The sequence below is a fragment of the Cetorhinus maximus genome, chromosome 30, assembly GCF_964194155.1.
Source record: "Cetorhinus maximus chromosome 30, sCetMax3.hap1.1, whole genome shotgun sequence".
In the NCBI taxonomy this organism is placed as follows: Eukaryota; Metazoa; Chordata; class Chondrichthyes; order Lamniformes; family Cetorhinidae; genus Cetorhinus; species Cetorhinus maximus.
The window spans coordinates 9,385,276-9,407,684 of record NC_135908.1 but is presented as its reverse complement, the minus strand read 5'-3'; the positions used below and the strand labels follow the sequence as shown (position 1 = coordinate 9,407,684).

Genomic DNA, 22,409 nt, shown 5'->3' with positions numbered 1-22,409 from the left:
GACTGAGCAGCCCTCTTCAGGGTACCCTCTGCTCACCCCGAACGGGGAGCAGCGGGGGCTAGAAAAGGTGCCCCAAAAAATTGGCTGCCCGTTTCTCTCCTGGCTGGGAAACCGCACCCAGCAGGCTCAGTGACTCGCCAGCGAGGTGGAACGGTGACAGCAGATGGAAGCCAACCCGGGGCTGCGATTTCCACTCCCCCTGCGCAAACAACGTGCTCCCCTCCCCCACTGCGGAAGGACACGTGGAGCCAGAATTGGGCTCTTCAGTCATCCGAAGTCTCGCTAAGCCCAACGGACGTCACCCTCGATTCTGGGGATCCGCCGATGAATTCTTTAAGTCGTAAGATAAATTCTAAAACAGGCCGTTCAACGGGCAATATCGGATTGTCAGCGTATGATGTCAGCTGACTACCACCCAGGCACAGCAATGGGGCAGGCAACATGACTGGGCTCAGGAGGAAAATAAATGTGCTGGGACTCCCAGCCAGCGCAGTCTGTACGAAGATGCTGATGACTGGATACTGGGAGAGGGAACAACCACTGCCTCTATTCACATCGAACCTTTAACACCATCAAATGCCCCAATAAGGAAATATTAGGCCAGATGACCAAAAGCTTGGTCAAAGAGTTGGGTTTGAAGGAGCATCTTAAAGGAAGAAAGGGACGTAGAGGGGCAAAAATTTATATAGAGAGATACAGAAAGAGATAGCACAGCGCAGAGATCTCGGAGGTTTATGGAGGAAATTAAAGATAGGGAGGGGTGAAGCCATGGAGGGATTTAAAAACAAGGAGTTTTCAAATTGAGGCATTGGTTGACCAGGAGCTAATGTAACTCTTTTGAGTTATCAACAGATCGCATGTAACTCTTTCGAGTACATTCACAGTTCTTGGTTTCCGGGAGTGGGACATGAACCCACAACCTTCTGATTCAAAGGCGAGGGTGCTATGAACTGAGCCACAAAGGAGCTAATGTAGGCCAGCGAGCACAGGGGGTGATGGATCAGCCTCAGCTGTGAAGCTTCTTGCAGTTAAGTATGAGTGATGACCCATTGGCTAGGCTGCACCTGAATAATGGAGATTGATCACTATTCCAGGGTACTGGTGGGTGGTCTGGAGCTGATGGAACTCGTACCCCATGATCATCAGCAATTCCACAAGGGAAAGAGAGGAGAAAAATAGAAATAAGGGAGCTTAACAATTGCATCAAAAAGATAATTCGACTGCAGCAGTTGGAGGCTGCTATGTATCTGCTGCTCTCTGGGGTTTTAACAGTTGCTGTATTATTCTACTCAGTTACTAACATAGTCACACAGTCACTGCTGTCTTTCACTGATAACTAAGGATTCAGACATCATCCCCCGTACCAAACACACAGGCCAAAGTCTAGGCTTCTCTCACACGCAGTCCAGTTAGTCTTTTATTCTTTTACATTCAAGTGTTGCTTTTTGAAAAGAGAAAGGATCGTTTGCCGGATATCGCAGACTGGAAGCCGACATATGCAGATGTGACCTCCTCTCAAATAAGAGGTCAGGATGGGCATTTGTTTAACATGCGCTGCACAGTCAGAATATTCTGAGTTGACAACAGCAACACATTTTCTGAATCATTGGAGCGTTTGATCTGTGACTGCTGTCTTAAAGCTGTCTTGTTGACTCTTCACAGAATACTCATTCCAAATTGAAGTTCAGGGACCACTGGCGTTACTCGTGCCGGGCGCTCCCTCGTGGCGGTACTCAGAATAATATTCCCATTCGCAATCCCTCAATGCAAGGAAAATATCCTGCTCTGCTCAGATATTCCCCAGTTTTAGTGCCAGTTTGCGATATGGTGGCGACGGAGATGTTTAAAGGGGCATTTCCGCCATTTTTGTTTTGTTGCAGAATGGTTATCGGAGCAAGCTTTGGCCTGGCATTGCCTAAGAGGTTATGGGCTGAAGTCCCACACCTGAGGCTTGAGCACAAAAAAATATAGGTTGATACTCCAGTGCGGCACTGAGAGAGTGCTACCCTGTTGGAGGGCCTGTCTTTCACTTGAGATATTAAACCGAGGCCTCATCTGCCCTCTCAAGTGGGCATAAAAGATCCCATGGCAGTATTTCAAAGAAGAGAAAGGCGTCCCGACCTATATTTATCCCTCAGCCAACATCACTGAAAAAAGATTATCTGGCCATTGTCATATTGCAGTTTGTGGGATCTTGCTGTGCAGATTGCCAGCTGTGTTCCCTACATTACAATATTGGCTAGTGCATCGGCTGTAAAGCGCTTTGGGACGTCCTGTGGTTATAAAGGCGCTAGAGAAAAGAATGGCTTTTTTAATGTTTCAAGTCATTTTGCCAGCCAGCCAGCGACCACCCCTTTAGCAGGAAGTGGGTCAAGCAGGGTTCAAACACCTCATGACCAAACTGAAATGTAAATGCCTATTTCCCACTTCCTCCTCTCCCGAAATCCCCTCATACCGTGAAACGATTTCCCCAGCTGTTCTATAATGGGGTATGACAGGCAAGCCAACTCACGGCCTCACCCAACATCCCCAAACACCCTTACTCTCTCTCTCCTTCCGCCCCTCTCCAGCTCATAGGTACAGAGCCAACAGGTAAAAGGAAAGTAATATAACACCTTTCAGCAAGTTCCAAAGTCCTTTACAGACAATGAAGCACATTTGAAGGCTAATGTAGGAAACATGGCAGCTAATTTGCACACAGCAAGCTCCCACAAATGGGACAATAATTCAATAATTTTTTTTAAAGATCGGTTTGAGGGATAAATATTGGCTTGGAAAAAATTCCCCTGCTCCTCTTCGAAATAGTGCCATGGAATCCATTAGGTTCGCCTGAGGGTGCAGACAGGGCATCAGTTTAACGCCTCATCCCAAAGACAGCAGCTTCAACAATGCAGCTGTCCCTCAGTATTGCGCTGGGTGTGTCAGCCTGCATTGTGTACACAAGTCTCTGGAGTGGGACTTGAACCCACAACCTTCTAGTTTAGAGATAAGAGACCATAAGACATAGGAGCAGAAATTAGGCCAATCGGCCCGTCGAGTCTGCTCCGCCATTCAGTCATGGCTGATAAGTTTCTCAACCCCATTCTTCCGCCTTCTCCCCGTAACCTTTGAGGGCTGCCCACCAAGCTACAAAACAACCACCTCAGAGAATCACGCCCGGTACCCGTCTTGTCCATGTAGCTCAGAATCATGACAGGAGGTGCTGATAACCCACAAGGCTTTTCTCCAGGTTATGCCAACTTTTTTAAAAAATCATTCTTTTTCCACAAACGAATCCTCATTCTTTCCAAAAAAATTCTAGGCATATATTTTTGAAGCCAGATTTTGTTTTCTTTGCAAATAAGCAGAAGGTTTCCCAGCATGAAAAAAATACAGATGGCAAAATGAATCCAGTCAGGAAGACATATTTTTAGTCGTCTCCCCACCTGTAGTGGAAGTTAAAACATTGCTGCCTGCACAGCAGTTAAATATTCACGACAAGCTCTCTAAACCCGTTAGCTAAACTCTTACGTGCGAAAGGCTAAACTGTGCTCACACCTCCAGAGGTGGCTTCACATTTATACTGTCCTTGTTCTAGGTTCCTTGGTGCAGGGGTTCCCCTCTTCATTCTATATGTAATGCTCATTAAATGCACTGCTGCTTGGAATGAACGTGTTTCAGCGTCGCAGGCAGATTTCACCACCAGCACCAGGGAGGGAGGGAGAGGTGAGGAGAAGAGGCAAAGGATCCAAGCCTTGTGCCTTTCACAATCTCAGGACTTCCTAAAATGATTTACAGGTTTCGAAGCGGAACCACTGAGACAAAGCAGCCAACGTGCGGACAACAAGCTCCCATAAACAGCAATGAGATAAATGACCAGATAGACCATTGGTTTTAGTGATGTTGGTTGAGGGATATTGATCAGGACACAGGCAAGAACTCTCCTGGGTTTGGGGCTTTCCCCATTATCATTTGACACTTTACTTTCCTCAGTCATCCCTCTCTCCACCCGTTTGGGTTTTTAAAACATCTCACACCTCCTCGACTCGTTTCAACCTTTGACGCAGATCAGCGCTTCAATTCTCATTTTGTGATTAACTTTAAGATCCAGTACTGAGTGACAGACGCAACAAGTTACAAGCAACAAAACTCAACAGCTGTAAAACCAAGTCAGATACTGCCGTGTGCATCTTCTAACGAGGCTCAATAAAAGCCATGATATCTGGCTGACATTAATAAAACTGACAACTGATTGATGAACACAATTAAAGCCTGTTCTTTGAAGAAGAATTTCATGCATGTCTGACAGTGAATAATGGCTCTCCTTGCCTTCAACTAACTCAATGGTTTTCTGTATTAATAACCCGAGTGTAAAGGACTCCATAGTGTGTAACCCAACACACCCTTCATATTATATCCACAGAAAGTACAAACTACTTTTCACAGCCACTCCCCAAAGTCCCACTCCAAGTTCACCTGAGCTTAGTCAGTCAGAAAGTGCAGGATGTTTGACTGGGATGGACATTCACAGACAAGTCCAGTGCTTCCCTCATTCATGTGGTCATTAGACAACAATCAGGAGCAGGAACCCTGCCTGATGTTCTGCTCTCAAAATCAAGGATGCTGAATCTCAGTAGAGCATTTCTACCATAGCTAACATAGCACAGGCATATAGATATCAGATGTTCCTACTATCTCACTGTATCCTTCTCATATACTAACCCACATTTCAACACCTTAAGCTACCCCTTTTTTTCATTCTTTCTCAGGACATGGACATTGTTGGCTAGGTTATCATTTATTGCCCATGCCTAGGTGCCCTTGAGAAGGTGGTGGTGAGCTGCCTTCTTGTGCAGTCCATGTGGTGTAGGTACACCCACAGTGCAGTTAGGGAGGGAGTTCCAGGATTTTGACCCAGTGACAGTGAAGGAACGGCAATATATTTCCAAGTCAGGATGGTGAGTGGCTTGGAAGGTGGTGGTGTTCCCATGCATCTGCTAAATTTTATCTTTCTTCCTTTATAGCTTCCTCCCTGACTCTTTACTCATCTTCTCTATTCTCTTTTCTCTCTCTCTCTGTCGCTACACTTCCCTTCTTCCAATAAAGACTTCCATTTATATTGCACATTTTACAACCTCGGGATTTCCCAAAACACTTTACAACCAAAGAAGTACTTTCAAAGTGTAGTGACTGTTGTAATGTAAGGAACAGAGCAACCAATTTTCAAATAGCAAAATCCCACAAATGTTGATATGATGACTAGATGATCTGTTTTTATTTATGTTTGTTGAGAGGTTAATATTGGCCAGGACACTGTAGAGAGACCACCACCCCCCCTACTGCCCCCACCCTGCTCTTTTTTTAATAGTGACCGTGGGATGCTTTTATATCCACCAGAGAGAGAAGACAGGGCCTTGATTTAACATCTCACCTGAAAGGGGTGGCATCTCAAATAGTGCGGTACTCTCTCACCCAAAGCTTCAGCTCATATTAAGTGCTTCAGTGCCAGGAGTGGGGTTGGAACCAAGGGTGAGTCTATTACTCACAGAGGTATCACTAAACCACAACATGCTAAGTCCCTCTAGCATGTGTTACTTGGGAGCAGTGTTTTGCTAAGCCACACAAGAGTGCTGTCAATAGGTGACACCACACTCTGCCAGCTTCCACTGGTGAATCCAAACAACAGCTACTCTTTGGAGGTCAACATGAGCAGAGGTGAGGAAGCCAATGTGGGGAAAACATGCAAAGTTTGCCCCACGTCCATCCAAGACCATTGTCACTGATAGCGCTGGGCTAACAGAGGCTGTGCTTCTTTGTTCAACTCAGGCTTTAGTTCCCTCCTAACTCATCTGGCTCATTATCTACATTGTCCCGACCTCAAGTGACATGATTTCAGCCCTAGCAACCAACCATTCACTTTACGACTAAATTCGACCAAAGTTAGCAACCCTGATAATTCCTAGCCATGCTCAGTGGAGTCTGTGATGAGAAGGATGCTGCATTCTATGCCAATGAGTAATCAGTCTCCATTGGCCATTTTAAGATGGTGTTAATCACCGCCCCCAAGTATAGTCCTGCTGGGGAGCTGCCAGTAATGGTACACAGTGCTACACCACAATCACTCACTTGGTACCGCTCTAGGAAATTATTTAAACCCTTCCAAGGCATCACTCCTCCGCATCTCTACATTCCTCCAGTCCTACATCCCTCCGGGAACTGCAAGTCCCTCTTATTTTGGCCTCTTGTACATCCCCAAATCCCTCCCCCCCACCACTTGGGAACTCATGCCTCTATCCATCTAGACCCTAAGCTCTGGAATTCCCTCCCCAAATGTCTTCACCTCGCACCTTAAAACCCACCTGTTTGACGAAACCTTTGGTCACCTGTCCTTATATCTCCTTTGGCTCAGTGTCAATTTTGTTTTCTGATTACATGGCTGTGAGGTGCATTGGGATGTCATGCTACCTTAAAGGTACTAATTAAATGTAAGTTTTTGTTCCAATTCAGGCAGATGGCCAGAGTTAATCACAGAATATTGAAAATTTCACCCTCACCTTGACTCAGTGCCATTGACATGTAGCACTCTCAGGCCAAGACCATGAGGTGATGTTAATTGAATACAATAAACTTCATTAAAGTTCAGCCTCAGGGTTGGTTATTACCTCCTGCTGGCAGATTTTAGCACCTTGGCATTGCTGCCAAGTGGTTTATTTTGTTTAATTGCATGATCCTTTGCTGACTATCTAAAACTAACTGCACATTATCAACACGTGTGTGCGTGTGTGAAGCTGCGAGCAGAGAAACATCAACTTCCGTCGGAGTGGCAATTGAGTCGGATTGCCACTCTGTTCGAAATTACTTACCAGGACATCCAGGCCATCCTATCTCGCCTGACCTCCTGACTCAGGCCGGATGAGATCTGTCTCGTGCAGCGTATTCTCAAGACCTACAGTCCAAGGGCAGCTCCGTCCATAGAAGCATAGAAAAGTTACAGCACAGAAAGAGGCCATTCAGCCCATCATGTCTGCACCGGCCGAAAATGAAAAAAATAAAAAACTAGCTGCCCATTCTAATCCCACCTTCCAGCACTCAGTTTGTAGTCTTGCAGGTTACAGCACTTTAGGTGCAGATCCAGATACTTCTTAAATGAGTTGAGGGTTTCTGCCTCCACCAGCAAACCAGGCAGTGAATTCCAGACACCCACCACCCTCTGGGTGAAGAAGCTTTTCCTCATGTCCCCTCTAATCCTTCTACAAATCACCTAAAATATGTGCCCTGGTAATTGACCTCTCCGCTAGGGGAAACAGGGCATCCCTGTCTACTCTATCTAGGCCCCTCATAATCTTGTACACCTCAATCAGGTCACCCCTCAGCCTCAGTTCCAAGGAAAACAACCCAACCTAACCAATCTTTCCTCATGGCTGCAATTTTCAAGCCCTGGCTACATTCTTATAAATCTCCTCTGTACTCTCTCCAGGGCAATTATGTCCTTCCTGTAACGTGGTGACCAGAACTGTACACAAAATTCCAGCTGTGGCCTAGCCAGCATTTTGTTTTACAGTTCCATCATTACATCCCTGCTTTTGTATTCTATATTTTGTCCAATAAAGGAAAGCATTCCATATGCTTTCTTTACCCCTTAACCACCAGTCCTGCCACCTTCAGGGACCTGTGGGTATGCACTCCAAGGTCTCTCACTTCATCTACCCCTCCCAAACCTCCAGTTTATTGCATATCCCCTTGCTTTGTTTTCCCTCCCCAAATGCATTACGTCACAGTTTTGTGGATTGAATTCCATTCGCCATTTTTCTGCCCGCTCAACCAAACCATTGATATTATTCTGGAGACAACAGCTATCCTCTTCACTATCAACTACACGGCCAATTTTTGTGTCATCTGTAAATTTCTCAATCATGCCACCCACATTTAAGTCCAAATCATTAATATATACAAAAAACCGCAAAGGGACCCAATACTGAGCCCTGTGGAATGCCACTGGAAAGTGCTTTCCCTTCATCGACCATTACCCTTTGTTTCCTGTTGCTGAGCCAATTCTGGATCCAACGTGACATATTCCCTTGTATCCCATGGGCTTTTACTTTTCTGAAACGTCTGGGACCTTGTTAAATGCCTTACTATCCATGTAGACAACATCCACTACACTACCCTCATCAATCCTCCTTGTTGCTTCCTCAAATAAATTGATTAAATTAGTAAGGCACAACCTTCCCCTTAACAAAACAATCCTGACTATTGCTGATTAATCTGGTCCTTTCTAAGTGACAGTTTATCCTGTCTCTCAGAATTGATTCTCATAATTTGCCCACCACCGAACTCAGGCTGACCGGTCTATAATTAATTGGCCAATTCCTCGCACCTTTTTAAAATAATGATACAACATTCACAGACCTCCAATCCTCTGGTACTTCGCCAGTATCTAGTGAGGATTGGAAAATGATCTTCAGAGGATCCGCTATTTCCTCATTGGCTTCCTTTAACAGCCTGGGATATAATCCACCTTCAGGGATGTCAGTCCCTCCAGTACTTCCTCTCTCCCAATGCTTATTGTATCTAATATTTCACACTCGTCCTCTTTAACTAGAATATCTGCATCACCCCTCTCCTTAGTGAAGACAGAGACAAAGTACTCATTGCAAACCCTGCCCATATCTTCAGCATCAACACACAAGTTACCATGTACATCTCTGACAGGCCCTGCCTTTTCCTTAGTTACTCTCTTGTTCTTAATGTACTGGTCAAACATCTTCAGGTTTTCTTTGATTTTATCTGCCAATGTTATTTCATGTCCTCTCTTTGCTTTCCTAATTACCTTTTTTACTTTACTCCTGTACTTTCTATACTCCTCTAGGGTTTCTACAATATTAAGTTTTTTTTGTGACTGTCATAAGCTATCTGCTTATCGTAACTTGTATGCTTTTAGATAACCAGAGGGCTCTGGATTTGGCAGTACCGCCCTTTTCCTTTGTGAGTACATGTCTACACTGTGCCTGCAGAATCTCACTTTTTAATGCCTCCCACTGGTCTGCAACTGATTTTCCTTCAAGTAGCTGTAAACAGTCCGCTTTCATCAGATCATCTCTCAGCTTCATAAGATTTCTCTTTCCCCAATTTAGAATTTATACTCCCATTCTATCTTTATCCTTTTCCATAAAGATGCTAAATCTAACTGTGCTATGGTCACTATCTCCAAAATGGTCCCCCACTGCAACTTCACCACTTGCCCAGCTTCATTTCCGAAGACTAAGCCTAGAATTGCACCCCCACTCTTTGGCTTCTTATTTAAGAAGAACATAAAAACATTAGAACTAGGAGCAGGAGTAGGCGATTCAGCCCCTCGAGCCTGCCCCGCCATTCAATACAACCATGGCTGATCTCATTTCGGCCTCAACTCCAATTTCCCACCCTCTCCCCAAAACCTTTCAACCCGTTGCTAATTAAAAATCTGACTATCTCTTCCTTAAATTTATTCAGTGTCCCGGCATCCACTGCACTCTGAGGTAGTGAATTCCACAGGTTCACGACCCTTTGAGAAAAGTAATTCCTCCTCATCTCTGATTTAAATCTACCACCCCATAGCCTAAAACTATGGCCTCTCGTTCTAGAATGCCCTACAAGGGGAAACATACGCTCCACGTCTACTTTGTCTATCCCCTTTAGCATCTTATATATCTCAATTAGATCTCCTCTCATCCTTCTAAACTCTCGCGAGTATAGGCCTAAACTGCTCGATCTCTCCTCATAAGACAAGCCCCGCATCTCTGGAATCAACCTAGTGAACCTCCTCTGAACCACCTCCAATGCAACTACATCCTTCCTCAAGTAAGGGGACCAAAACTGTGTACAGTACTCCAGGTGCGGTCTCACCAATGCCTTGTACAGTTGCAACAACACTTCCCTATTTTTATACTCTATTCCTTTAGCAATAAATGCCAAAATTCCATTTGCCTTCCTTATTACCTGCTGTACCTGCACGCTAGCTTTCAGCGATTCATGCACAAGGACACCCAGATCCCTCTGCACTGAAACATTCTGAAGTTTCTCTCCATTTAAATAATAAGTCACCTTTTTATTCTTCCGACCAAAATGGATAACCTCACACTTATCCACGTTAAACTCCTTCTGCCAAATTTTGGTCCATTCACCTAACCTGTCCATATCCATTTGTAAATTTCTTATTTCTTCATTGCAACTTACTTTCCCACCTATTTTGGTGTCATCTGAAAATTTAGCTACAGCACCTTCTATCCCTGAATCCAAGTCATTAATATAGATTGTAAATAGTTGGGGCCCAAGGACCGAACCCTGTGGCACCCCACTAGTTACAGCTTGCCATCCAGAAAAAGACCAATTTATCCCGACTCTCCGCTTTCTGTTGGTTAGCCAACCCTCTATCCAAGCTAATATATTACCCCTAACCCCATGTGATCTTCTCTTGTGTATTAATCTTTTGTGCGGCACCTTATCGAAGGCTTTCTAGAAGTCCAGATATACTACATCTACAGGGCCCCCATTATCCACTTTGCTTGTCACATCTTCAAAGAACTCTAGCAAATTAGTCAAACACGATTTACTCTTCATAATGGATTCCAACAATTTCCCAATGACAGACGTTAAACTAACTGGTCTATAGTTTCCTACTTTCTGCCTCCCCCACTTTTTGAATAAGGGTGTTATATTAGCATTTTCCCAATCCACTGGAACCTTTCCAGAATCCAGGGAATTTTGGAATATTTTAGCCAATGCATCCATTATCTCCGCTGCCACTTCCTTTAAGACCCTGGGATGTAGGCCATCAGGTCCTGGGGACTTGTCACCCTTTAATCCCAATAGTTTGCTCAGTACTTTTTCTCTAGTGATGATAATTGTTCTAAGTTCCTCCTTCTCTCTACCCTCTGCACTACCTGTTACTATTGGGGTGGTATTAGTGTCCTCCACTGTGAAAACTGAGGCAAAATATTGATTAAGCCTCTCTGCCATTTCTGCATTCCCCATTATTAACTCCTCAGTCTCCTCCTCCAAGGGACCAACATTCACTTTAGCTACTCTCTTTCCTTTCATATACTTATAGAAGTTTTTGCTATCAGTTTTTATATTTTGCGCTAGTTTTCTTTCATAATTTACCTTTGCTCTTTTTATTATTTTTTTTAGTAACCCTTTGTTAATCTTTAAAAGTTTCCCAATCTTCCAGCCTGCCACTGACCTTTGCAATTTGGTATGCCTCAGTTTTTGCCTTTATGTTATCTTTAACTTCCTTGCTTAGCCATGGATGCTTTTTCTCACTCTTACCATCTTTCTTCCTCTTTGGAAAATATTTTACTCGGGAGGAATTGAATATCTCCATAAATATCTGCCACTGTTCATCAACTGTCCTACCCTGTAGTCTTCCTGCCCAGTCCACTAGGGCCAAATCTGCCCTCATGCCTATGTAGTTACCTTTGTTTAACACCAGAACACAAGTGTGGGACTCAAGTTTCTCACTCTCAAACTGAACTTGAAATTCTAGCATGCTATGATCACTCTTCCCTAGAGGATCCTTTACTATGAGATAATTAATTAATCCCATCTCATTACACAAAACCAAATCCAGAATAGCCTGCTCCCTGGTTGGTTCCACAACATATTGCTTCAAGAAACAATCTCTAATACACCCAACGAGCTCTCCCTCAAGGCTACCCTGGCCAATTTGATTAGTCTAGTCTATATGCATATTAAAATCATCCACGATTATTGCCGTGCCTTTCTTATATGTTCCCAGTATTTCCTGGTTTATACTGTGTCTGAACTACTGTTTGGGGGCTTATAGATTACTCCCTTGCTATTTCTTATTTCTACCCAGACTGACTTTACGTCTTGCCTATATCATTCCTCACTAGAGCACTGATCTCTTCCTTTACTAACAAAGCTACACCACCTCCTTTTCCTTCCTGCCTATCCTTCCGAAACACTGAGTACCCTTGGATATTCAACTCCCAAACCTGTTCTCCCTGTAACTACGTCTCAGTAATCGCCACCAAATCATACCTATTTATCTCTATTTGCGCTGTTAACTTATTCGTTTTATTCTGAATGCTATGCGCATTCAGATATAAAGCCTTTAAGTTTGCCCTATTGTCAATTTTCCCTACTCTTATTTGATTCTTTGGTGCAATATGGCATTCACACACTCTGTCCCTTCCTTTCACTTTTTGGTAACAATCAGCCTCGTCACTAACCTGCACTCTTACCCTTTCCTTAAACTTTGATTTTATATATTTCCATGCAACTGAACACCCCCCGCTCCCCCCCCCACCAACCCCCAACCCCACTATTTAGTTTAAAGCCCTACCTACGACCCTAGTTATGTGATTCACCAGGACACTGGTCCCAGGAGCCCGTCCGAACAGAATAGCTCCCACTTTCCCCAGTGCTGGTGCCAATGTCCCATGAATTCGAACCCATTTCTCCCACACCAATCTTTGAGCCTTGCATTTACCTCTTTAATCTTATTGACCCTGTGCCAATTAGCTCGTGGCTCAGGTAGTAATCTGGAAATTATTACCTTTTTCATTCTGCTTTTTAATTTAGCCCCTAGCTGCTCATATTCCCTCAGCAGAACCTCTTTTCTCGTTCTACCTATATCGTTGGTACCTGCATGGACCATGACAACTGGATCTTTCCCCTCCCACTCCAAGTTCCTCTGCAGCCCAGAAGAGATATTCTTAACCCTGGCAACAGGTAGGCAACACAACCTTCGGGACTCTCGATCATGGCTACAGAAAACAGTATCTATTCCTGTAACTATACTATCCCCGATTACAACTACATTTCTCTTTTCTCCCCCCATTTGAGTGGCTCCCAGTGCTATGGTCAGTTTGCTCATCCTCCCTACAGTCCCCACTCTCGTCCACACAGGGAGCAAGAATCTTGAACCTGTTGGTAAGGGCAAGGGCTGAGGCTCCTGCAGTGCTACTTCCTGGGTCCCTCTACCTGCCTCACTCATAGTCACACCCTCCTGCTCCTGACCACTGGCCAAATTTAAGGTAGTTAATCTAAGGGGTGTGACTGTCTCCTGAAACACAGTGTCCAGGTAACTCTCCCCTTCCCTGATGTGTCGCAGTGTCCGAAGCTCAGACTCCAGCTCATCAACTCTGAGCCTGAGTTCCTCGAGCAACCAACATTTGCTGCAGCTGTGGTCACTAGGAACCACAATGGGGTCCACCAGCTCCCACATCATACAGCTACAACACATCGCCTGGCCCTGCATCTCTATTTTATTTAATGAGCTTTTCAATTTGTTTTTAAATTTCCTACTGGTCTTTAGTTTATCAACCTGTAAAATATTTCTCCTATCTACCTTTAATCTGAAAGCAAGTTAGAATAGAGATTCAAAATACACTTTTTAAAATCAACTGGAACTCGCTCTCTCTGCTGAGTTGAAGCTGAAGTGTTAGGCCCCAGTGGTCACCTTTAATCTGACATCAACTTAGAATAGGTAGTTCAAGCTAGCAGTTACTTACCAACCAATGAACTTACGGTTTTCCTGTGATGTCACTCTTTGTTTGAAGAAGTTTTCTTGAATGCAATTCAAGAATTTTGTGCCCTCTGTGCCTATTACACTGTTCGTATTCCAGTTGATATTCGGGTAGTTGTAAGTCCCCAACTATTATTGCCCTATTGATTTTGCACTCAGAAATTTGTTACATATTTATTCTTCTCTCTCCCTCTCACTATTTGGGGGTCTATAGTACACTCCTAGTAGTGTGGCTGCCCCCTTTTTATTTCAGAGCTCAGCCCATATGGCCTCATTTGATGATTCATTCATCTCTCCTCCAGCTGTAATTAATTCTTTTACCAATAATGCTAACCCTGACCTTTTTTAGTTACCTCTCTATCCTGCCTGAAAACCCTATATCCAGGGATGTTGAGCTGCCATTTTTGCCCCTCTTTAAGCCAAGTTTCAGTTATAGCAATGGTATCATGTGTCTATCTGTGCCCTCAGCTCATCAGCTTTGTTTGCTGTGCTCCTAACATTTAAGTAAGTACATTTTAACACCGCCATTTTAAACATTTTAACATGGGGGGAGGAGTCGTCCTGTGGGGGGTTGGGGGGGGGTGCAGTGGGGAATCGGGTGGGTCAGTGCTATAGTTAATCACAAGCTGGAAGTGATTTTAATTCTTCTAACTGTTTCTGGGTAACAATTGCTGTATGATAGTTGGAACCATCCGAGTTTGCAAATTAAATCGCATTATCGATGGTTCCCAGTGCAGGGCAATTGCCCATTGGATGTTCAAACTTCCCGGGCAATTGCTGTGCAATTCTTACCTGGGAACTTCCAGGAGGAGTTCCCCAGTATCCCCCCACATACACTGCCCTGGAGCTCAGAAGGTAAACACATGTAAACACTCAACCAGATAACTGAGTCTCCATTATGGCCCTTTTACATTGTTAAACCCATTCCTCTGGGATTATGAAGCTGACAAGGCCTCTGAGGTAAAGGGAGGTAGAATAGAAGAAAGGCCAGGAACTAACCTCCTTCCCCTTTCCCAAAATCACACACCAAATGCTGCCAGAGGGAGCTCTGTTCCCTGCTCTCAGGGGTCCGAGTGAAAACCCCTCTCCAATAAGGCACAGCCACTGCAATGTCAGGTTCTACATAGAATGGTTATCTCCTACCGCACTCCCTCCAACACAGGCACTGAGGTAATAAAAGCGGCCCACCATGTAAAAGAGTCAAAGCTCCCGGTCAAGACCAGACTGTGAGAGGAGTTCAGCTATCTAACCCTAAACAGGTCTATATTGCACCAACACCAACTTTCATTTACATAGCACCTTGAAAGCAGTAAAAGCATCCCCAAGGCACTTCACAGGAGTGTTAAACCAAATCTGACCCTGAGACAAGTAAGGAGATATTAGGACAGATGATCAAAAGCTCGAATCAAAGAGGCTGCTGAAGGCATGGGTGCCAATGGTGAAACAATTAAAACTTGGGGTGGGCAGGGGGCTGGAATCGGAGGAGCGCAGGGATCTCGGAATGTTGTAGGGCTGCAGGAGGTTACAGAGATTGGGAGGGGTGGGGCCATGGAGGGGTCTTAACATGTGGATGAGAATTTTAAAATCCAGATGTTTTTGGGTCAAGAGGACAGCTGAAGGGTATGAGGACAGGTCTCTAGGGCTCTACCTAGGGCAACTTCACATTTGCCAGCTCTCTCTGGTTGGGGCGGGGGGGGGCGGCGGGGGTTGCCAGTGCCTGTGGAATTTTAACTCCAACTCTAGTCAACGCATCCAGGAAAGGAGGGAAGAAAACAGAGCATCTGCATGGGCTTCAGTCATTTCCAAGTGAGAAAAGCAGCTTCTTTGCAACCAGTCTGGACATTTAGTTTAGAGTGAGTGAATCCTGCTTACTCTGCCCTTCAGACTTGCTAACGAGGCAATTTACTCCCTTCCTGCGGGGACTCATTATCTGCAAACTTTATTCAGGCCTAAGATTCGTTAAACCTCAAGTGAAGCTCAATCATTTATCATAGAATTAGCTCTGAGAAAACAAACCAACCAGCAGGGAAGAAAAACAAATTAATTCACAATTTTATAAACGGGGATTGTGTAAATTATCTGTCGCAGAACACAGCGGGAAGGAAAGGGAATGGGATCCGAATGGGGCAAAGTATCTAGCTCTCAAACAGAGAGCTCCTTATTAACGTTAATATCTGGTGGCACTGGGCTCCCCATTGACAGGGAAAATAACCAATGCTTCATTTATCCTCCAATTCAGGCAGGTGGTCAGTCAGCACTATAAACTACATTTGGATCAATTAGCAGGCACAGTTTGAAGAGATTTATCTGCATTGGTCTCTTGTTATTTCCTTTTCTTACTCCTATTGATCCACTATTCTACTAACAAGATGGGACAGATAGATGAAGGTTTTAAGCATCTCTCGAGCGTGAGGTTCCTGTGCAAAATCTCAAGTGTCGCACTGTTAGTCCAAGATATTACAGAAAAAGATCTCGTGTCCCCGCATGTCTTTGGGCCTCTGTCCATGTTCGACTGAGCTCTGGCACATTGCGAGAGCTGAAACTATTCAAGTTCAGTATTACTCCTTCTCTTCAGAAAGAGGAGAGCAGAAAATGCAATCCCTCAGAAAATGTGACAGTCTCAATGTACAGAGTTAGCAAAAGGACCGAATTAAAATAAGTCTGTTTCTGGAACCAATTCAACCATGTCTGTAAGGGTTTACATGGTGGGGGAGGAGAGAGGAGTGGGGGGAGGGGATGGGAAGGGTGGGGGTGCCAGAGCAAAATCAGAGTTGGCCAAGGTTGGCCATCCCTGCAAAGGACAACATGTGCATCACTGTGCTGAGTTATCGACCTCACATAGCCCCGATTTTAAAACTGATGTTTTTTTTCTCTACTCCAGCTCCCTATGAGGTGTAGGCATTAATTATTCAGGTATTCCAACAGCAGTTTCAACCACTCAACTCCACAACCTCGTACCCAGCTTATACCCACCCCCCCACCTGCTCTTCTGGGAAGCACAAATAACATTCATGCCATACAAGTGCCAGGCAATGGCCATCTCCAACAAGAGATAACTTAACCATCTCCCACTGACGTTCAATGACATTACCATCATTGAGCCCCAACTATCAACATCCTGGGGGTTACCATTGACCAGAAACTGAACTGGACTAGCCATATAAATACTGTGACTACAAGAGCAGGTCAGAGGCTGAGAATTCTGCAGCGAGTAACTCACCTCCTGACTCCCCAAAGCCAGTCCACCATCTACAAGGCACAAGTCAGGAGTGTGATGGAATACTCACCACTTACCTGGATGAGTGCAGTTCCAAAACATACAAGAAGCTCAACATCATCCAGGACAAGGCAGCCCGCTTGACTGGCACCACATCCACCACCTTCAACATCCACCCCCTCCACCACCGACACACAGTGGCAGCAGTGTGTGTACCATCTACAAGATGCACTGCAGGAACTCACCAAGGCTCTCTCAATACTACCTTCCAAACCCACAACCGCTACCACCTAGAAGGACAAGGGCAACAGAAACATGGGAACACCATTACCTGGAAGTTCCCCTCCAAGCCACTCACCATGCTGACTGAGAATTATATCGCCGTTCCTTCACTGTTGCTGAGTCAAAAACCTGGAACTCCCTTCCTAACAGCACTGTGGGTGTACCTACACCACATGGACTGCAGCGGTTCAAAAAGGCAGCTCATTACTACATTTTCAAGGACAATTAGAGTTGGGCAATAAAAATGCTTGCCTAGCCAGCGATGCCCACATACCATGAAAGGATAAACAAAAATATCATGAGGGCACCTGTGTGGGCTGGCAACCTAGCATTGAGTTTACAATCATCACAGTAACCATCGCGGTGTCCAAACAGGACAGATAACTGGACACACCCTGACACTCGCCAAACACAAGCTCGGTCAGATCCCGATCTACAAGGTTGGTTTCTTGCTTCACATTTCATCAGCCCAACCTCCTCCCTTAACCCATGAGTTAACCTCTGTTCCCAGAAACATTAACTCCAAAGCTCACTTCTATAATGTTTCCCCAGACAAAGGAACCTGGTTTCATTCATTGATTGTTGCTCCAATAACAATGGAATGGAATCCCAGAGTAATTAGATACGCTAATTACAATGAATGTTTTCTGCTGCATTAAAGTGACTCCAAGGCCACCTCTCTGTGTAGGTTAAGTAGGACATTTATTGCACACTCTTCTCCTCTGGGAGTTGGCTAATTAACAGGACCCCCGTGATCGTACATTGTGCTGAGAATCCAGCAGTATAGGATTGGCAAAGACACATGTCGGGGCATCACACAGCACTGTGTTGGATCAGAGTCCTCTAGTGGTTCAAGATCTGACCACTGTGTAATTCCCCACCCATTAGAAGTGGACGATAAACCCAATGAACATCTTTCAATTTTTAGAATTCATTCCCTGGGCTGTCGGCATCATTGGCAAGACAATATTTATTGTCCATCCCTTGATATACAACCAAAGGATTTGCTGGACCATTTCAGTGGGCCATTAAATGGCAACCATGTTGGTGTGGGATTAGAGTCAAAACTGGCCCAGAATGGGTAAGACTGGCAGCTTTCCTTCCCTGAAGGACATCAGATCAAACAATTCAATCAATTGAAGGGCATCTTCTGATACTGCCCAGCATGGTTAGGGAGCCAGCGTCTGATTTCCCATAGTCATCTCCCAATTGCACTTAATCCCCAGTGTGAATTAAATGGAGGATGAAACATCTACTACATACTTAATCATTTTATTTTAATGGGCCCTCTCTCTCACCGCACGGAAGCTGGGATTGCTCATTACTCCAAGCTGCATTTTCTCGTTCACTGTGTGCTGGGGAAGCAAGAAAAGGAGCAAGTACAGCGTCAGCTCCCAGCTCCTAGCAAACCCCCAACACCCTCCCTCCTCCATGCCCCCTCCTCCCTTCCCCTAGTCCATCACTGCCCTAGAGCCAGGCCGAGGATGAATGGGCAGAGGAAACAGCAGGTCAATGGAGGCTGGTCACAAATGGACCCCAGGCTGTTTCACGATACCGCTGAACTCATCTTGCACAGTTTACACAGCATTTATCCAAATGGACCCATGATCTGCCTCAGGGTGAGAGTGTTACCATCAGGGCCAAACTAACACTCAATGGAGGAGGCTTACAACCGTTTCCTGAGCATAAACATGGAGTGTTTCCCGCCACAGCAGAATTTAGATATAGGTTCTGCTCAACAAAGTATCTTCAGAATTAACTGGGAGTTGGCTGTGGCTCAGTGGACAGCACTCTGTCTCTAACCGGACGATGGTGTGTTCAAGTCCCACACCAGAGGCCCAAGCACAGAATCCAGCTTGGCAGTCAGAGATGCTGTCTTTCAGATAACCCCGAACCGAGGCCTGGCAGCCTTCTCAGGTGGATGCAAGGGATCTTGAGGTATTATTTCAAAGAAAAGGAGAGGAGTTCTCCCCAGCATCCTGGGTGATATTTATCCTTCAAGCAACATCGCTAAAACAGATTACCTGGTCATTATCTTATTGATGTCCACGGGATCTTACTGTGCACACACTGACAAGCTGCATTTCCTACAACAGTGGCTGCACTTGTGCTTCATTGGCTGTAAAGCGTTTTCAGAGTTGTGGAAATGGTGAAACATGTATGAATGCAAATGTCTTTTTAAATGGGAGCAGGCTGATGTGAAACCTTTACTCAATAGCTGGAATGTAAATGAGGAGAAATCTTTTCGAAAAGCCTGAAGGGTACTTTGCAGGTTTTTAATGCTGCATTCACCTCAATGGTGGAGGCAAATAAAAAGCACATCAGCCCCACGTCGACTGAGCAGAGAGAGATTAATTAGGACGCCTCACCTCCAGTCCCAAGAGTGTTAATAAGGGGAGTTAACACCTCCTCCATTTAAAAATAAACTGGCTGAAATAGACAGATCCAAGGACAGGACTTTGTTGATTTTTTTTTTGTGTTTTTATTTAGCCGTTGCAAGCGGAGACCCTGCTTTGATGCCCGAGAGAAATGTTAAGGTTATAAAACCTTCACTGATTATCGATCACTCTGTAGGACTTGTCCGACAGACATCGAATGATTATAAAATGTCCCTCACCCACTAACACAGGCTACACACTGCAACAAGGCCAGGCCGTGAGATAGGATCAGAGACATCGACTCTGCATCATTATCATCGGCCGAGTAAATATTTAGAGTGAGTGCAACGCCGAGGAGCTTGGCACTTCAATAATAAGTCACACAAAATAACCTTTCCCATTAGTTTGCTTTGGCAATGGACTGCTCAGTGTGAAGACAGTTCCCCATTCAAATCCTGGCGATTTCCCTTTACCCCGCACTCCCCCCTCCTCCACACACTGCTGTCACTCCACTCTGTCCAACACTGCTCTGTGTACAATACAGAATCAGCAGGATATTTTCCTTGCAATATATTACACTGGGATCCCATCCTTGCCAATCACTGACCTCGACATTGAACTATAGCTGCTTTCCCAGCCGCGTGAATAAAAAAAAAAATAACCAAAATTCTCTTGCTCTATTTGAACCAGTTGTAATAATACATTTTAACAGTGAGATAATACCTTTGGCAGAACAAAGCGTTGCCACTGTTCCTGAAGCACGTCCTGTCATCTCACAAGATCTGAAGGCAATGGGCTCAGACCCAACTTTGAAGAGTAGGGCAATCACATGACCAAACTCAGTTACCTGTTTGGGTCCTTTAATGGTTTCTTTTGCCAGCTTTCATTTCAGTTCCCAGTTTGTTCTTACCTGCCGAATTCCCAAGGGCTCCGGACTCGGTTGGAATGTTGCGTCCACGCAGAGGTTGCTGGGAGATGCGGCAGGCAATAGTCCAAACCTCAAATCACCGGGATATTTTCAGACCAGGGAGATCTCTACAAACCACAGGGTCCATCTGGAAAAACCTCACTTCAGTATTCCCAGTAACACAATCTGTGGGGAGGAAATTAAACAGAAGTGTTGAACTGTTCAAGACTTAAAAAGAAAGGTCCTTTGACACAAAGTGTTGCCTCTGGGAAAGAGTGACATTCAGCTTCTGTACCAGTCTCCTAAACGCATTGTCCGGATGCTTCACTCACCAACAACTTTCATTTATATAGCGCCTTTAACATTGTAAAACATTCCAAGGTGCTGAGCCAGTTAAGGAGACATTAGGATAGGTGAGCTGAAGTCAGTTCTAAAGTGTCTAAAAGGAGATGAGAGAGTTGGAGCCCAGACAACAGAAGGCTCTCCACTATTTCTAGCTCTAAGGCCCTTACAACCGTTCTCACATTCGCCCATTACTCTTATGCTCATCTACATTGGTTCCCAGTCTAGCAACATCTCAATTTTAAACCCCTCATTCTTGTTTTCAAACCATCCCCCACCGCACCACCCCCACCCACCCCTCCCCCCTCCCTGCCAAGGCCTCACCTCTCCTCTATCCCTGTAATCTCCTCCAGCCCCGTAATCCTCCCAGTTCTCTGCACTCCTCTAATCCCGGCTACTCGAGCATCCCCGATTTACCCACTGGGGGCCGTACCTGCAGTTACCTTGGGTCCTAAGCTCTGGAATTTTCCACAGCTCTCAAAGTCAAGAGGAAGCAGGGCAGGGTGTGGGGGCGGTGTGGGGTGGGAGGGGAGCACTGTGTGAAGAGGCTGGTGGGGGAGCCCTCTGCAGCAGCACTGTGGGTGAAGCACACTGGTCAGAGTCGAGTCTGCAGCAACAGAGATTGAAATCACCGCTAATAGGCTGCTGGCCCCCTCTGGAAATATCATTCACCGCATTTTAGAATTTTGAGCTCTGCATTATCAGAGATTTTATACAAGTAATCTTGAGGCTTATGAATGAAAAATGAGTCTCTTTGTGGAAGGTTCTGCTGCAGAATCAAGCTGAGCTTGGGTGTTATTTATCAAAGGGAGCTCGGATCAGAGAAGAGAAATAAAAATATCCTGTGAGCTTTGATTACAGTGTGTATAAAAGGGAGATGATAAATCGCGGAGGAGCTGCCTGATACAGGGACAGCTGTCGTACTGTAGACTGGTGTCATTAACCCATTAGGAGTTTTCTGACATACACACTGGGGAATATTTTAACCAGACACTCCACTTACTACCTACCCCCACCCCGGTAAGAATCTGGAGGATTAGAATGGCCATCGTTGAAATGACCATCGTAAATGATATCAAGGTATCTGGGGATAGTGGGGGGAAATGGAGTGGAGGGAGATGATCAGCCATGGTCTGTTTGAATGGTGCAGCAGGCTCAAATGGCCTACTCTTGCTCCTATGTTCCTATGTTTTAGACCCTGCCCAATGGGGTTTATGAAGGGCACAAGTATATGAGAGCATAAAATGGGTGGCCAATCTGATCTGGATATATCCCACCAGGCAGGACAAGTCATACAGGCACCTGAAACTCAACACTGAAGCTCTGACAAGGGCTCTACAGGCCCACAGGCTACAGGAGCTCTACAGGCCCACAGGCTACAGGGGCTCTACAGGCCCACAGGCTACAGGGGCTCTACAGGCCCACAGGCTACAGGAGCTCTACAGGCCCACAGGCTACAGGAGCTCTACAGGCCCAGAGGCTACAGGAGCTCTACAGGCCCACAGGCTACAGGAGCTCTACAGGCCCACAGGCTACAGGAACTCTACAGGCCCAGAGGCTACAGGAGCTCTACAAGCCCAGAGGCTACAGGAGCTCTACAAGCCCACAGGCTACAGGAGCTCTACAGGCCCACAGGCGTTTGACAGTACACAGCAGCTCCACAGGCTGATTCTGAATGGATAAAGGAAAACATAAAATTCAGTGAAAATTCAACATCGAAACAGATTGCAGATTTAGCAAGATGTGCTACTGTTAATTATGTCATTTTAAAAA

General features: G+C 45.2%; 1 long non-coding RNA gene across 1 annotated transcript in view; it reads right to left on the bottom strand.

The window, feature by feature from the left end:
• LOC144670045 (uncharacterized) overlaps positions 1–22,409 on the bottom strand; it is a 313,238-nt gene that overhangs the window by 238,785 nt on the left and 52,044 nt on the right. Inside the window, exon 2 of the long non-coding RNA XR_013573812.1 lies at positions 20,298–20,480. This is a non-coding gene — a long non-coding RNA (uncharacterized LOC144670045). The remainder of the gene's footprint in view (positions 1–20,297; positions 20,481–22,409) is intronic.